Genomic DNA, 14,186 nt, shown 5'->3' with positions numbered 1-14,186 from the left:
TTTTTGGTAGCTATGATGACCAGACATTCTGCATTGCAATAACAATAGATATGTATTTATTGAGTACTTATGTAATAGGAGTGGAGCAAGCATGCAGCCGTTAGTCTGTAATTCTTATCAGGAGACCTTGAGCGTGGCCAACAGTCAGTGTCCCAGTGGTCCTTGTGGCAGAGAGTGCAGATTAAGGCCTTCTCCCTGGGGCCCTCTAGGCCCCCCAGCCTCCGGGCCAGTGGATGAGCTGGGCAGCCTGGGGACAGGCTGAGGGCTGGATCCTGAAGAGCTCCAGAGTCCTCACCGTAGCTGGGCACAGGCCTGGAAGCAGCAGCGAACCTTTTCCGCAAACCCACAGTCCATGGAGGCCTCAGCAACTGGAGTGTACGGACATGGCCTTTAAGGTAACAGCTTTAACCGGTTTCTCTCCAAGTTTCAAAAGTTGGTCCAGCTTAGATCAATTGTCACCTGGGAAGTGGCCAGAGGTCAGGGTTAAGTTGCAAGGACATTGTACTTCAGAGTGTCTCTGTGGTTGGGGCTGTTCTCAAAGAGGGGCCATTGTTGTGAGCTGGGGATTAACCTGAGTGGTATTTGCTACAACGTGTATTCCTATTGGTTCTATACAAAGGATTCTCTCCAGTTCAGATGAAAAGCCTGAGGTGCCAGCTGGGCCCTGGGCATCTGGCTCCCACAGTGATGGCGGCTGGGCAGGGTCTGGGGACCTGGCTCTGAGGGTGCTGCCAGTTCACCACCCCGCTTCAGCCAGGCCTGGGCACTGGCGGGAGGACCAAGACTGGTGCTGGACGAATTCTCCTGGGTGGATAAGTGGCCCATGCAGGGACCCCTCCTTGTAGCTAAGGCCTGGACCTCAAACCCTGACATTTTGATATTGTTTGGCCTCACTGTGGGTCAGGCACAGTTACTTGCATTTGATAACACTTTGTGTCAGACACTATGCCATACACTGTGTGTGTGTGTATGTATGTGCTTAGTCATGTCCTGTATAGTAGTATTGCAACGCTTTATTAATGGGGAATCTGAAAACTCAAGAGAGAGTTTAAGCAATTTGTCCAAGGTCACTTGGCTCGTAAGGATGGAGCTGGGATTAGACCCCAGGTAGTCTGGCCTCAGAATCTGGGCTTTGAGCTACATTGTCCCTGGACATACATACATTTATCTGTTCACTTATTCATCAAATATTAATTGAATGATGTGTCAGACGTTGCATTGCTTTCCCATCAAGAGAATCTTCTCTAAAAATACTCAGTCTTGTGAGGGAGACAGACACATGAACACAGAAATTGCTGCTTAATGTCAGAACAGTTGTACTTAAAAATATATTCAAAAAACTTAATTACCTTGATATCTTTAATAATAAGGAGTTTCATCTATTTATATAATTTAAGAGCTAATATAATATGTAACATGTTCAAATGGTACCATCTATTGTTGGTTAAGATCAGGGTGAAGTTTACTGCTAGTACGTAGAAGAGCGAATTCAAACTTTTGGGCTCAAGTGTAAAGTGGCATTAAGCTGCAGGGGGCGAGCATGAAGCCTGAAGGAACAAGAGCCGTGGTGCACTGTGATGACAAGGACAGGGAACAGTGGCATCGGAAAGGAGGATGGTCTGATTTAGATGTACCAGACTGCCATCACAGAACACCTGCTTGCTTCCTCCTGCCTTTTCCAGGATCCTGAGGCTGAAACAGACTGACTATTGCAGTGGAACTCTCTTAGGGAAGGGTCCAAGGTGAGGAGTGCGTGTGATGTGTGTGTGTGTCTCTTTTTACCTTTTTTTCTAGACTTTTATTTCCTTGTCACAGTTGCTGCCTGTCTGGAAGACAGCCCCTCCTTTAAGCATCTTCCAAGTGGCTGATAGTATGTAGCTATTCATGGAGTCCTATTTACCAGAATAGGATATGACAGATCCTAGGTCAATAAATCCAGACTTAGGGCTAGAAAACTGTAGCTAGGATGTTATGTTCCCCCAGTCTGGCTTCTTAGAAATCTGGACTTTTAAAAAAACTTGTCTCGGAGTTCCAGAAGTCCATTTTGGAACATAAAGGATGATGATCACTGTATTTTTCACTGTCCTTGTGTTCTACAATCATGATTTGAGATCACAAGGAGATCTCATTGTCCTGGAGTAGACATAATCTGAGTTGGGGGCTGTAAGAATTTATTTCTAATACTTCTCTGAATATTTGGATGAATACTCATGAATTGAGAACAAATCAGAGCCTTACACTTGTGACTTCTTTATGTAATTTTTCAGCTGCTTCTCCTTGAAGACAACAACATACCAGCCCCAACCTCACAGATGGTGTTAGTCATCCTGATAATGCACCTCAGTTAATATTCAAGTCGGGATCCAGCTACACTTACTTGCTTTGTGCAACAGGTACTTGAACAACAAGCTGTAGATACATTGACGTTTGCTAAATCAAATTAGTTTTTAAATGTACTGGAGTGGCTTGCTATTTGAAGGTAATTGATGTTAAAACCCTAAAATAAAAAAAATGGTTTGCAAAGAAAATGTTCACTTCAAATGAATCACTCAGTTTATAGAGGCTGACTTTGTGGTCTTGGGGGAAGATACCACAGTAAGAGAAGACTTCCAGTTCTAGGCTCACATCTCCCACTAGCTAAACTGGTGATTTTAAGTAAATTAATAGAATCTCTCAGTGTCCCCAAACTTCTCAGCTAAAAACTTGGATTTGCTCATTCAACAAACAAATTAGGACCTCTCATGGAATAGATGGGCTTCCCTTGTAGCTCAGTCGGTAAATAATCTGCCTGCAGTGCAGGAGACCTGGGTTTGATCCCTGGGTCGGGAAGATCCCTGGAGAAGGAAATGGCAATCCACTCCAATATCGTTGGAAAATCTCATGGTGGGCTGCAGAAGAGCTTGGTGGGCTGCAGTCTATTGGGTCTCAAAGAGTCGGGCATGACTGGGCGGCTGACACTTACTTACTTACACTCATGGAATGGATAGGTGAAAAAAAGGACTAGCTCAAAGAGCTCATGGACAGGATGGGAAACCAAGTGAACAAGTATATTTCAAGATAGCGATTGCTCCAGGAGGTAGCAATGTGCTGCCGAGGGCCCTGATACTGCCTGCCAGGGAAGGAGGTGACTGGAAGGTTCTCGAGGAGGTAACTATGGATGAAAAGACCATGGATTGGAGAAGTTATGTTAACCTGTGTGTAGTGTTCAGTCACTCGGTCATGCTCGACCCTTTGCGACCCCATGGACTGTAGCCCATCAGGCTCCTCTGTCCATGGGATTTTACAGGCAAGAATACTGGAGTGGGGTGCCGCTTTCTCCTCCAGTGATTGAACTTGGAACTTCTGCATTATCTGCATTGGCAGGCGGATGCTTTACCACTAGCGCCACCTGGGAAGCCCTTAGTTAAAGTTTTGATTTCCAGGCTGATAGTCTTTTCCTTTGACTATGAGAACATAATTAAAAATATAAAGCTGTTTTATTAGTATATCGAGAGTGTGTCTGTAGTAATAAAAATGTCAATAATAATAACTGAGATTTTGTGCTAGGTGTTGTTACTTGAGTTCACATGTTTACATTCATTAAATTCTCTTAACATAAAGGAAGCAGGTATTTGGAAGAAATTAAACATGGAGTTCAAATAACTTGGACAGCACTGCACAGCTAACGATGCAGCTCAGAAAGCTAGGTGTTGGGTGCTTCATGTATGTTGTCTTATTTAATCATTAAGATAACTCAAAGCAGGTGGCTTTATTTAGCTTCACTTCACACTTGAGAAAATGTAGGCACAGAGAGTTTAGGTAACTTTCCCAAGATCACACAGTATTTTCGGGTGGGGGGCTGGGATTTGAACCTATGCAGTCTGGCCCCAGAGCCTAGACCCTTACCTTCTTTTTTTTTTTTTTCTAATTTTATTTTATTTTTAAACTTTACATAATTGTATTAGTTTTGCCAAATATCAAAATGAATCCGCCACAGGTATACATGTGTTCCCCATCCCGAACCCTCCTCCCTACTCCCTCCCCATACCATCCCTCTGGGCCGTCCCAGTGCACCAGCCCCAAGCATCCAGCATTGTGCATCGAACCTGGACTGGCAACTCGTTTCCTACATGATATTTTACATGTTTCATTGCCATTCTCCCAAATCTTCCCACCCTCTCCCTCTCCCACCCTTACCTTCTGTTCACTTAGTTTAAAGTGGTTGAATCTGTCCTGCAAACTTGAGCAGGACCACTGAATGTTATCCCCAGTCTGACACTTCTGTCTCATCTAGGGTGAATCTCTGTTCCTCTGTTTTCCATCTGTAACTGAGGAACACTACTCATGATCTTAAGTGTTTAGGCATATGTCTGTTTTTTCCATTAGATTTGTGACTTCACAGGGACAGGGCTGATACAACTTACCTTTATATTTCCAGAACCTTTCACAGTGCCTATGTATAATAAGGGCTCAGTATTCAAAGTAGACCTGAATGAATATTTCCTCGTTATGAGTACTTGAAAACTGTAAGAAAATATTTACAAATTATGTCTGCCCTAGAGGTTGCCATGCGGGATCATCCTATTGTTAGAATTTGATCCATCTCTGGGAAGATTCCCTGGAGAAGAGAAAGGCTATGCACACCAGTGTTCTTGCCTGGAGAATCCTATGAACAGAGGAGCCTGGCAGGCTGCAGTCCGTGGGGTCCAAAGAGTTGGACACAACTGAGCGACTAACACTCACTGCATCTTTAGGAATTGAGACGGGTCTCAGTACATAGGAAACACTCAAAAAAAATCCATAAATAAATGATAGCTTAGTAAGGGAGGCAAGGGGTGCAAATGAGAATTATCACAACTTTTGGGAAACTGTCCGTGGGAGAGGTGATAGAGATCGCTGGGAGGGGGAGCCCAGGCTCCTTGCAGAGACCCCCAGCAGACCGCCTTCATGGCAGCTGATGGAAGGGAGGTACCTGCTTGAGGTCAAGGCTCGTGGTATTCTGCACTGACCGCTCCTTATTTGACCCTCAGGGGTGCTTATTTCTGGCAGAAGCATTTTTTGGTTTTAGAAGGCACGTCACCCCCTTTACAACCTGTGTAATTGCTATTGGAATGCTTTGCCCTGGTAGTGTCTTAATTAGGTCAAATTTTATACCAAGGGCTTTAACTTAATGCTACATTTGCAATTCTAAGACCCCACCCCTACTCTTGGCACTGCCAGGAAACACTCACATTTTCTAGACATGGCAACATCCTGACCTGGAGCTTGTTTTTGCATTCTTGCATGCAAATGCAGCATGGGGTTGTGGGTGGGAGTGCGGAGCCGGGGGGGGGGGGGGGGGGGGGGGGGGGGGGGGGGGGGGGGAGTGGGGGGTGGGGACGGAAGCCAGGCGAAAGGAGATATGTGTGTCAGGAGAATCATCTAAATGCTTCTAGAAGGGGAAGCCCATTTTTAAGTTGCCCTGCTCCAAGTGCTGCCTGGATGGAGATTGTTTGGATAATTGCAGGATCCGAGGCTGTTCGTGTTTAGTTAAATTATATAGTCTTGCTCTCTGTGGGTTTTACAAAAAGCCATCTTTTTATTATCTGCCTTTCATCAAGCAGAACACACCCCTAGAGTTACACCCTTCCTCTCCCCTCCACGCCACCCCAATAATGAGAAGGAAGCCATCTGCCAAGAAAACAAACACAATATAAAAATTACACAAATACATAATCCCCAACCCAGAAGGGAAGGAGCAGCTGCCGCCTGGTCCAAACAGAAAACAGCTTAATATTTATACAGAAGAGAAGGTCCCCCAACAGGCCATAATTCCTCTGTGGGGTGGGGGCAGATGAGGGGAAGTCAGGGATGGGAATCACCTCCAAGGTCTGGGTCTAAGTAGGGACACGCTGGGAATCAGTTCATTAAGCTCAGTGTTGCTGTCCCCTGTCACAAGGTGCATTCAGGCAGCACCTGGGGAGGCTATCAATCTGTCACTGGAAAGGAATTGGAGGGGGGAGAAAGGAGGCAATTGGAAATGAGGATGGCTGGGGACTTTTCCTCCAGCGGGAAGTGTTGCTAGAGAAATATGGAGCAGGGCCATCCCCAAGGTAAGGTAAACGCAGGGCTTTTGCCCTTGGCCTTGGGGAACGGTGCCTGGGAGAGATGAAAATCTCTGCCATCACATTTCAGACAAGCCTCTTTCCTTACTCCCGATCTGCTCCCGGGGAGAATTTTACTCCCCTCCCCTGAGAAGTGCGCTTTCTAACATTTCAGTCAACTCAGGGCTTGCACTGATTTATATATAACTTGTATCTAATTCCTTAATCAAATGCTCTCTGACTGAATAGAAATGCAGTTATTAGAAACTATGCAGTTGCATGGAAGCAAGGCAATCTTCCGTTTTATTGATAAATCAGAATGTTGAGACAATGCTGCCAAATGACATGACAGTTCTTTCTAAGGAAGAGGCAGTTTACAGAGCTGTGTAAATCAGAAGTGCCCTTAAACTGTGGTTGGGGAGACATGATATGGCAAAATGTCTACCAATAAAGTGGAGGATTACAGCAAATTACCCAGTTTATACATGCAGGCAAAGCTTCGTTTCTCGTGCCATGTTCGAGAGCCAGTAAAGCTTGCAAATGTGATGGGAGCCACTATTTCTGCCTCTGTGCAGCTGTTTATCAGCAGCTTTTTAACACATTTTCACATATTAATGAGGTGGCATAGCAGTTCCAGAATTAGAACAGTGGGATGTATCATTGTCTGCCTTATCTGAAGATATGCCTGCTGTCAGCATCACTGCCAGGGTGTGTACCACGGAAGATGGAAATTTTGGTGGATGAAGCAGGTGCGTGTAACCTCTGCTTCCCTGTGCCTCCAACCCCTCTTCTCTGATTGTACCTACATTGGCCCTGGCACTGCTGTTTTCAGGTCTTGCTGCACTTTGCAGCTTTATCTTTTTGTTTCATTTTTTAAATTTAATTGAAGTATAATGATCTTATTACATTAGTTTCAGGTAGAAAGCAGAGATTCAATATTTTCATAACTATAAAATGATCACTATGATCAGTCTAGTTACCACCTGTCACCATACAAAGTTATTTTAATATTATTGAGCGTATTCCCATGCAGTACATTACATCCCTGTAACTTATTTATTTTGTAACTGGAAGGCCATGCCTCTTAATCTCCTTCACCTGTTTTACTCATCTTCACGCCCCCTCAACCATGGCAATCCCCGGTTTGTGCTCTATATGTCTGCTCCTGTTAGATTCTGTTTTCTTTTTTAGATTCCACATACAAGTCAAATCAGATGGTATCAATATTTATCTTTTTCTATGTGATTTAATTTACTTAGCAAAAGGCCATCTAGGTCCATCCAGGCTCTTGCAAATGGCAAGACTTCATTCTTTTTTATGATGAGTAATATTCCATTGCATAACTATATCTATATCCTGTGTGCTTTATCCAGTCTATTGATACTTAGGTTGCTTTCAAATATTGGCTATTGTAAATAATGGTGTGATGAATATTGTTTCATGATTTATGTATCAACATGGCTTGAGAATTCTTCTTTGCTTCTCCATTTTCTAAAATAATCCCTAATATTTAGTCAGTGGTGGTGGTGGTGGTTTAGTCTCTAAGGCATGTCTGACTTTTGTGGCCCCGTGAACTGTAGCCCACTGGTTTCTCTGTCCATGGGATTTCCCAGGCAAGAATACTGGAGTAGGTGGCCATTTCCTTCTCCAGGGGATCTTCCCCACCCAGGGATCAAACCCACGTTTCTGGCATTGCAGGCAGCCTCCTGTGTTGCCGGCAGATTCTTAATCACCGAGCCACCAGGGCAGCCCTGTTTAGTAGGTACTCCGTAAATAATGAACAAATGAATGAGTGGGTTGGTGGATGGATGAAAGTCTTTGTTTCCTCAGAGACTAACCTCTGCAGGCAGCCTACCTGTCATAGTTTCAAGGAGCAAAACAGGTGTGAGGCATGGTTTTCCTTGAATTTGCCTACACGTGGTAAAGTGGCAAATGAGATCTCCGAACTAAGAGGCATCAGAGAATTTAGAGCATTTAACCTGGAGATTTCCAAACACAGCTGGAGCCAGAACACTGCAAACTTTTCACCAGTTTTGTTAGCCTTTACTTGGCAAAACAAAAAGATCCTAAGCCCCTGCATTTTGAGAGGATGAAGAGGGGAAGTTTAATTAGTCTGTGAGATCCCAAAATCTGGACCCATGTATTAACTCATCTCTGTCTTGAAAAAAAAATTCACTGAAACCACCCTATTGTTTTTTATTATTTTTTTAATTGAAGATAATTGCTTTACAGAATTTTGTTGTTTTCTGTCAAACATCAACATGAATCAGCCATAGGTGTACATATGTCCCCTCTCTTTTAAACCTCCCTCCCATCTCCCTCCCCATCCTACCCCTCTAGGTAGATACAGAGCCCCTGTTTGAGTTCCCTGAGACATACAGAAAATTTCCATTGGCTATCTATTTTACATATGGTAATATAAGTTTCCATGTTACTCTCTCCATACATCTCACCTTCTCCTCCCCTCTTCCCAGGTCCATAGGTCTGTTCTGTATGTCTATTTCTCAATTGCTGCCTTGCAAATAAGTTCATCAGTACCATCCTTGTAGATTACATATGTATTAATGTTAGTATATGGTCTTTATCTTACTCTTTCTGACTTACTTCACTCTGTATAATAGGCTCTAGTTTCATCCACCTCATTAGAACTGACTCATTTGTGTTTCTTTTTATGGCTGAGTAATATTCCATTTGGAGAAGGCAATGGCACCCCACTCCAGTACTCTTGCCTGGAAAATCCCATGGGCGGAGGAGCCTGGTAAGCTGCAATCCATGGGGTTGTGAAGAGCCGGACACGACTGAGCGACTTCACTTTCACTTTTCACTTTTATGCATTGGAGAAGGAAATGGCAACCCACTCCAGTGTTCTTGCCTGGAGAATCCGAGGGACGGGGGAGCCTGGTGGGCTGCCTCCTATGGGTTCGCACAGAGTCGGACACGACTGAAGTGATTTAGCAGCAGCAATATTCCATTGTGTATATGTACCACAACTTGTATTTCTATTCATCTATTAGTGGACATGTTCAAGCTGGTTTTAGAAAAGGCAGAGGAACCAGAGATCCAATTGCCAACATCTGCTGGATCATAGAAAAAGCAAGAGAGTTCCAGAAAAACATCTATTTCTGCTTTATTGACTATGCCAAAGCCTTTGACTGTGTGGATCACAATAAACTGTGGAAAATTCTGAAAGAGATGGGAATACCAGACCACCTGATCTGCCTCTTGAGAAATTTGTATGCAGGTCAGGAAGCAACAGTTAGAACTGGACATGGAACAGACTGGTTCCAAATAGGAAAAGGAGTTCGTCAAGGCTGTATATGGTCACCCTGTTTATTTAACTTATATGCAGAGTACATCATGAGAAATGCTGGACTGGAAGAAACACAAGCTGGAATCAAGATTGCCAGGAGAAATATCAATAACCTCAGATAGATGACACCACCCTTATGGCAGAAAGTGAAGAGGAACTAAAAAGCCTCTTAATGAAAGTGAAAGTGGAGAGTGAAAAAGTTGGCTTAAAGCTCAACATTCAGAAAACAAAGATCATGGCATCCGGTCCCACCACTTCATGGGAAATAGATGGGGAAACAATGAAAACAGTGGCAGACTTTATTTTTCTGGGCTCCAAAATCACTGCAGATGGTGACTGCAGCCATGAAATTAAAAGACGCTTACTCCTTGGAAGGAAAGTTATGACCAACCTAGATAGCATATTCAAAAGCAGAGACATTACTTTGCCAACAAAGGTTCGTTTACTCAAGGCTATGGTTTTTCCTGTGGTCATGTATGGATGTGAGAGTTGGACTGTGAAGAAGGCTGAGTGCCGAAGAATTGGTGCTTTTGAACTGTGGTGTTGGAGAAGACTCTTGAGAGTCCCTTGGACTGCAAGGAGATCCAACCAGTCCATTCTGAAGGAGATCAGCCCTCAGATTTCTTTGGAAGGAATGATGCTGAAGCTGAAACTCCAGTCCTTTGGCCACCTCATGCGAAGAGCTGACTCATTGGAAAAGACTCTGATGCTGGGAGGGATTGGGGGCAGGAGGAGAAGGGGACGACAGAGGATGAGATGGCTGGATGGCATCACTGACTTGATGGACGTGAGTCTCAGTGAACTCTGGGAGTTGGTGATGGACAGGGAGGCCTGGCGTGCTGCGATTCATGGGGTCGCAAAGAGTTGGACACGACTGAGCGACTGATCTGATCTGAGGCTGCTTCCATGTTCTAGCTATTGTAAATAGTGCTACAATAAACACTGGGATACATGTGTCATTTTCAATTTTGGTTTCCTCAGGGTATATATCTAGGAGTGGGATTGCTGGGTCATATGGTAGTGAAACCACCCTATTTGTTTTAAGTGAGACACTGGCCTGCTTAAAAGAATTAGCTCATTTCAGCAAATCATAAGCTGCCTGTAGCCCCACAGGCTCCTCTCTGTCTTGACTCTTCAGAGCAGGGGTCCAGGCTGGGCCACATGAGTCATGCAGGGATGCCATCACTAGGCGATAGGAGGCTTTTTACATCCAGGTCAGTCCCTGTAACAGGAGCACAGAAGCCAACACACTGATTTCTAATACATTTCCTTCTGCTCCAGACGTAGTTGCTCTGTCCTTAGGTGGAACATATATGTGTTTCAATCATGTAAATACATGTAAATTCTGAGCTACAAGAATTCTGGTTGGTATGAAAAAAAAAAAGACTCTGCACAGACACATCTGCTCAATTATGTCTCCTTTATCTGAATCCCTGGAGCTCATACTGTCTATGCCACACAGCACAACAGCCCTTCGTTTTTACATTGTCTTCTGTGCTGTTAATTATTCACAATCTTATCTCTCCTAAAGAATGGAAACACTCTATTTGAATCCTGTTATTCATTGATAAACTTTTTTTTTGTCAACAGTCTTTTTTTGGAAGTGTTGGCTGCTCACAGTTCTACATACGTTGGAGAGATCAGAGATTCTGTCGACCTGGTTCCCAGCCCTGGCCCTATGACTGATGGATGACAAGTGTACCAGTGAGAACTGAAACTTGCAGCACCTGGATCCCTGTCGCTAAGAGGGAAGAACAGTACTGACCTACCTCATGCAATGCAGTGTCATATGCATTAACTGTCTAATGATGCTAAAGCTCTTTGAGCATGTAAACGTGAAACATTATCATTATGGTTAATACTAGTCTCCAGGTTGTAAGTTTTTTCTTTCCTCAAAGAGAAGCAGAAAGATTATTTAAAGAAATACTGAATAGAAGGCTACAGTTTGTTCTTAAGTCATGATTGACTTTGATCAGAATGGTGTAAACAGTGCGTATGCGGTCTTGAAGTCCTCAAGATAATTATTTCTAACTTCAGGGCATGAAGACTTCTCTTTCTCCTCCTCCCATCAAGGGAAAAAGAAAGAAAGAAAAAACTTGGAAAGCTCATGCTCTTAAAATATAAGACGATTTGTCAGGTCTGGAAATAGTGTTTCCTAAAACCCTTGCTACAAGAGAGGCCCAACTGAGTAGACAGAGCTGGACTCAGTCTTAAACATCTTGCTATGGAAAGACCCAGAAGCAGGAGAGGTTGCAATGAGTTTTTAAAGCCCCTCCAGTTATTTTTTAATTCTAGAATTTCAAGAGAGAAAGGATTCTTGGAGATCCAATATCCTTGTCCAGTGCCCTTTCCACTTGCACTGGTGAATCCCCAGTGGTATGTCTCCAACCGGTGTTGTAACAAGTTGCCACACACTTAATGGCTTAAACCAACATGAATTTATTATCTTGCAGTTCTGGAGCTTGCAAGTCTGAAAAGAGTCTTAGGGACTAAACTTAAGGCATTAGCAGGGCTGGTTCCTTCTGGAGGATCCGGGGGAGACTCTTCCTTGCCTCTCTCAGCTCTGGTGGCTGCCCACATTTCTTGACTTGTGGCCACATCACAACAATGTCCACTTCCATCATCACATGGCCTTCTCCTCTTCTCTAGCGGTAATATCCCTCTTCCTCCCTCTTATGATGGGCCTTTTGATTACACTGGACCTGCTTGGATAATCCAGGATAATCTCTCCGTCTCGAGATCCAGGCCAAGGGAACAGTGAGTGTCAAGGTCTCGAGGTACAGCATGCTTGATGTGTAATAACAGCCATGAGGCCAGCATGCTGTAGGTGATGGAAGGGGAGGGAGTGGAAGGAGAAGAGCTCCCTGAAGCAGAGAGGCAGATCTCATAGGATGTAGGGTCAAGGTAAGGACTTTGGTCTTTAAGTGAGAGGGAGACTGTGGTTGGGTTTTGAGCAGAGCAGTGACTGACATGATCTTTACATTTTTCAGGGATAACTCTGGCTTCTGGGAGAGACAGGAGGCTCTTGGAATAATCTAGGCAATAGGTCATGGTGGTTGGATCAGGTGGTGGGAAGTGCTGAAATTCTGGATATATTCTCAAGGTTGAGCTGTTAGAATTTTCTGGGGGATTGGCTGTGGGGCGTGAGTGAAATACAGAAGTAAAAGTTGACTCATAGGTTTTTGGTTTTAGCAGAGGAAAAATGGGGAAAACTGCAGGAAGAGAGAGATGTCGGGAGAAGATGGAGAGCGTGGTTTGGACATGTTAGGATCTGAGAATTACAAGTGGAGATGTGCCAAGCCATGCAGCTGGAGTTGCTAATCTAGAGTTCAGGGGAGAGGCAGGAGAAGTCTTCAGGAAATAAATATCAAAACCTACAATGTCTGCTTACTTGTTAAAGGACAAAGGCCAAGCCCTTTAATATGACATTTAAGGTTTTTTATGGGTTGATCTCAGCCTCATCTCTCACTGAGCTCCTATACCCAATGCTTCAGTGACTGATATTTTCAAAACTCCTTGCCCTTTCCAGCTTCATAGTCTCTGGCTCGTGTTGTTCCTTTGACCTGGAAAAAGCACCCCTCCCTTGCTATCAGAATCCTGTTCATCCTTCAAGTCCTGTGAGTCTCTTCTGCTTGCTTTAGTTGAAATCCATCACGCCCTCCTCTGTGCTCCCAAGTAGACAGATGGTGCATTCTCCCTGATATCTGACTACTTTTGTTTGTCTGTATCCCCACTAGATTGTGAGTTCCTTGAGGGTAGGGAAGGACCATGGTTCATTGGTCCTTATATCTCTAAGATGTCTCCAAGATGGAAACAGACAGGGGTGAGATTCTGAAAATCGGAACCCTCAGTCCGTCAGTTTACCGTTGCTGGTTTTGGGGTAGACATGCCCGGAGGACATGGCCAGACAAGAGTAGACTATTGATGATCACACGGTGTTGGTTGAAACCCCCACATGGAACCCATAGACCAGGGAGCTGGCTTCACTCCGTGTGAGTCACACTTTCTTCTTGGTCTCCTGAAGAGCGCAAGGACGAGACTAAAAACTGGCTTCCTTGGTCCCTTTCTTATACCCAAGCCTCGACCCCTGTGTGAAAGCAGGAGGGCATGGACAACTGAGTCTAACAGGGAGATGGTCCAGGGGAATACAGCCTAGAGCAGAGCTGGCCTAAGTTAACCCCTGAGGCACTGGGAGATGGCACGGGGCGTAGGAAGCCAAAGGCTTAGCTTCTCTAACTAACCAAATAGAGGAACACAATCTGGAAATTAAATGAGGGGCCCGATAGGAGAGCAGAGAGCAGGGCAGGGATGTTAACAGCCTTTGACTTTTTAAAAACAATTGATATTTTCTCTATGGCTATGCTGGGTCTTGTTGCTGTGTTGGCTTTTCTCTAGGCGTGGTGCATGGGCTTCTCACTGTGGCGGCTTCTCTTGTGCAACGTGGGCTCTAGGGTGCTTGGGCTTCACTAGTTGTGGCTCCTGGGCTCTAGAGCACAGGTTCTGTAGTTGTGGTACACAGGCCTAGTTGTTCCTCACTGTGTGGGATCTTCTTGGATCAGAAATCAAGCCTGTGTCTCCTGAGCTGGTAGGTGGATTCTTTACCGCTGAGCCGCCAGGGAAGCCTTGACTTGTCGATTGCACGGCTGTCCCACCCCACGTCACGGCCCGGCAGTGCTCACTGTGGCGGCTTCTCTTGCTGTGCAACATGGGCTCTAGGGTGCGTGGGCTTCACTGGTTGTGGCTCCCACTCTAGTGCACCTCCTCCTTGGCAGTGAGCTGCCAGGGGAGGAAAGCCTGAGGCCCACCTCCAGATG

At 44.7% G+C, this 14,186-nt stretch overlaps 1 long non-coding RNA gene across 1 annotated transcript; it reads left to right on the top strand.

Moving 5' to 3' along the window:
- The first annotated feature begins 148 nt into the window (after positions 1-148).
- On the top strand, positions 149-13,802 carry LOC113906792. Its single transcript, XR_003514987.1, has 4 exons — positions 149-395; positions 1,683-1,742; positions 2,268-2,393; positions 10,963-13,802. It is a non-coding gene; the product is annotated as an uncharacterized LOC113906792 (long non-coding RNA).
- Positions 13,803-14,186: the final 384 nt, after the last annotated feature.

Source organism: Bos indicus x Bos taurus, chromosome 16 (genome assembly GCF_003369695.1).
Source record: "Bos indicus x Bos taurus breed Angus x Brahman F1 hybrid chromosome 16, Bos_hybrid_MaternalHap_v2.0, whole genome shotgun sequence".
Classification (NCBI taxonomy): Eukaryota; Metazoa; Chordata; class Mammalia; order Artiodactyla; family Bovidae; genus Bos; species Bos indicus x Bos taurus.
The sequence above is the reverse complement of the archived record's forward strand: the minus strand, read 5'-3'. Positions and strand labels throughout refer to the sequence as shown.